Source organism: Pseudorasbora parva, chromosome 7, assembly GCF_024679245.1.
Source record: "Pseudorasbora parva isolate DD20220531a chromosome 7, ASM2467924v1, whole genome shotgun sequence".
NCBI classification, from domain to species: Eukaryota; Metazoa; Chordata; class Actinopteri; order Cypriniformes; family Gobionidae; genus Pseudorasbora; species Pseudorasbora parva.
Window position 1 is genome coordinate 25,369,703 of NC_090178.1, and position 4,086 is coordinate 25,373,788.

The window sequence follows — 4,086 nt, forward strand, 5'->3', positions numbered from 1 at the left end:
AAATATCTTCTTTTGTGTTCAGCAGAACAAAGAAACTCATATACAGTAGTTTTGGAACAACTTGAGGGTGAGTAAATTATGACTGAATGGTCATTTTTGGGGGAACTATCCCTTTAACACCAGTTTTCTGTATTTCGGCCACATTCTTGTCTATTAGAGGTTAAGCATGTTTCTCTTGCTCACTCTCAGTTTGTACAAAGCCTCTCTAAATTTAGAGGTGGTCAGAAAGCTTAGTGTTATGATTATGAATTTTCTTGTTTTGGTTATGCAAGCGCAAGCTTTATCATGAATGTGGACCATGTCCGGATTAAAAGCAGCAAATGAAAGATTGGTCTATATGCCAGACGCTGCCACAGTTTCTCTATTTCTCTCTCTTTATCTCTCTTTCTTCTACAGCACCTCCTCCTCCACCACACACACGCACACACGCGCGCGCACACACACACACACACACACACACACACACACACACACACACACACACACACACACACACACACACACACACACACACACACACACACACACACACACACACACACACACACACACACACACACACACACACACACACACACACACACAACCATCACTAGTAATTATCACCCGTATCTGATCTCTGTTGTTTTTTTACTTGCTTTATCAGGTGTCGCCTTTCCTCAATCTGTTATTACTGAGCAGTTATTTTACTTCTGTGTTTCCTGTCTTTCTTCAATGACAAGAACATGGCGGTAAATACACTCAGACTCGTGGAGATGATTCTTAAACCACTGTATGCCAAATAAAGAGAGAACAAAATGCTGAAAATTTAATTTGTAAATGTCAGATTGTAAAATTGTAAGACCCCAACTGTTCAAATGAGAATTCCAGTCGCTTCATTTCTTCCCAGCAAAAGTCTGAACAACCACAACTTACACAGTTTTAGGAGCCGAGGCAAATATGACAATAATTAGAAAAGCAATAATTATTGTAAATGTTCTAAATTTAAGCTATGACATCGTACAATAAGAAATAGCAAGTCTTAAATAGACAATATAGTCCTTCACTGAGGCTTTGTTCAGTATAGCACAGCACATAATGAAAAATCTTTCACATGATCAATTCTCTGACTGACCGAGTTGTGAAACTGGGTGACTAGAGAAACAGAAATCACTGGCTGTGCTGTTGTCATGACATTCTTATTTCTGTTGGCCGCACATGAGAACAAACAAGTGTGCAGATACACTGAACCGATGATTGTTCACGTGGTTGTGATTCCTGTCTAAACAGATGGAATAGAATATATGAGAAAACCTGTATGTTTATAACTTATAATAATATGTCTCATTTACACTATTCAAAAGTTTGGGGTTGGTAAGATTTTTACCAAGATTGGTATTAATATTTTTGAAAGTCTTTTGAAAGAATTTGTGAAATATATTAAATATTAACTCTTTTCTATTTTAAAATGCAATTTATTTCTGTGATGGCAAAGCTGCATTTTTAGCACCAGTCTTCAATTATCTTTCAGAAATCATTCTACAGTTTTTTCCAACTGCTTACACACGTTTTCAAAACTATGTCTCCTTTTTTTCAAAACTTTACATACAATTCCCAAAAGTGCACACACAAAATGCAAAATTACTCACATCTCCTTCAAAATGCAACACTGCATTCAAAATGCCATAAACACAAGTCAGAATGAAGCATTTCCATCAAATGCCATACACTTCTTTCATAATAGTACATTTTTGGATATATTATGTAAAGACTGTTGTTCTAAATCTAAAGCTTGTTGGTCTCATAGGCTTATATCTACATTTCAAACAATGTTCTACTGTGAAAGTCATCTCCTGAGAGGGGTAAAACGTACAGTGTGAACCAATGTAAAAAACAGAAAATATTGATAAGGCCAAGCATTCCTGTTGTATACAGTAGCATACAACAAAACCAGAAACTGTAAACCAAAGTTATATTCTTTAGATTTAGAATACAGTAAAGAACACAATTTCTTTAGAGGAGTTTATGTGCGAAATTGATGAATTGGTGTAGCATTTTGATTGGTTGTGTTAGGAAAAGGAAATCAAGATAATTCCTCTTAGATTTTTGTGTGTTACAAAAGCCCCTTTCACACTGCGATTCCGGCAAATACACGGATAATGCGACCCGGCATTTGTTCCCGGGCCGCTAGATTTGGATATTCACACTGCCAGCGAAATACCGTAATTTGTGGTCGAGTTGACACGTGACATCCAGATGTGACGTATACGTCACATCTGGATGTGACGTATACCTTTTTTTCTTACACTCTAAGAAAAAAAGGTACAGTGCTGTCACTGGGGTGGTACCCTAAGGTACAAAAGTGAAAAGGTACATCTTTGTACCTTACTCACCCCTAAATGGTACATGTAAGTACCTTAAAAGGTGTATATCAGTACTTTCAGAGTACAAATTAGTACCTTAAAGGTACATAGTAGTACTTTAAATGTACATATTAGTACCTTTTCAGTGTTGTACCTTAGGGTACCGCCCCAGTGACAGCACTGTACCTTTTTTTCTGACAGTATATAATGGCGAGCGATCTCAGCTTCAGCGCGGATAGTAAGGAGCTCCGTTGTCTCGACTTGTGTCCAGTTTGCGCACATTTCTGCTTGTTTAATTTTAGTTTCTTTTGTATACGAACACTCTCTGCGTTTAAAACACCGACTAGCTCTTCTGGCACTGCAGGGTTGCATTATTGAAAAAACAAGCTCTAGGAGTCACACGATAACTACGTACACGTTGCGGCATTAGTTTCGGCTTTTGTTCACACAGCGCTCGTCCCGGGTCGAATCCTGCAATAATACTATCTCCCCGACCCGGGTCGAATTCGGTAATCAATCCTGGGACGTGGTTGCTTTCACACAGAAGACGACCCGGCAATGTTCCGGGAATATTGCGGGTCTGACGTGCAGTGTGAAAGGGGCTATAGAGAATTGTGTGTTGTGTTATGCACAAAGAGTTTTATGAAGATTTATGAAGTCAGAGGCTGAGAATTAGTGTATGGGTTTGCAGATTTGGTGTGTGGTTCTGGTGTTTGAGTGTCAGGTTTTTGTGACAAGTAATGATTTTGTGTGTATAAGCAGTTGGAAAAAGCTGTAATATGACGATTGGGTCCTCAAGAAACATTTCTTATTAGAATCATTGTTGAAAACCATTGTGCTGTCTAGTGTTGTTATGGAAACATGTCAGGATTATGTTCTGTTTAGTTTTGATTCCATTGTTTTTCTTGTCATTGTTTTACCTGTGTTCCCCATTTATTTGTTTCTATGGTTACCAATGAGTTTATTGATTAATCCCACCTGTCTCTTGTTCAATTCCTCATTATTCCTGAGTATTTCTAGCCCTCAGATGTCTTGCATTGCACCACTGTTCCATGAACTCCAGAGTTCTCCAATGTGGATTATCTTCATTGATTATGTTTACATGTGCACCAATAATGTGATTATTTCAGAGATTTTTTTAAGAGATTTGTAAGTAATCAGAGTAAGGTCTTAAGATGAAGTAAGATGACAAGCAGAACTTGTCACTCCAGTTTACATGCAATTTTCCTCATTGTGATTATTAGCTAAAAAGTTTGGTTATACCACACTCAGATAGTCATACAGCATGTTATTGGCCATTGTTTTAATCTACTCACATCAAATTCAAAATACATTCTTATGGACATACTGGATATTATTTAGTGCTGTGATGAATAGGATGCCTGGTTTGCCCACACTGCCTTCGTGTTCTTTGCCTGGATAAAGATACAGCAGATTCGTAGCGAGTTGCTGACAGAGTTTAGCGATTTGGAGAGGAGAACACTTTAAAATGGTGTGCATGTTTACATGCACACCAGTATACTGATAACACAGAAAAATCTGTTTTTTTTTAAATAATCTGTTGTCCGGTTTTACATGCAAGCCAATAGCCCGACAACACAAGTAAAACCTGTTTAAAATGCATTATTAATAAATCAGGTTATTTCACGGGAGTGACATTAAAACCTTTATACTCCGAGTATTTCAGTTGTTAAGTTGGTTGTGATGTTAAATAAACCATTAAACACCAAAGAAGAGTATCGAC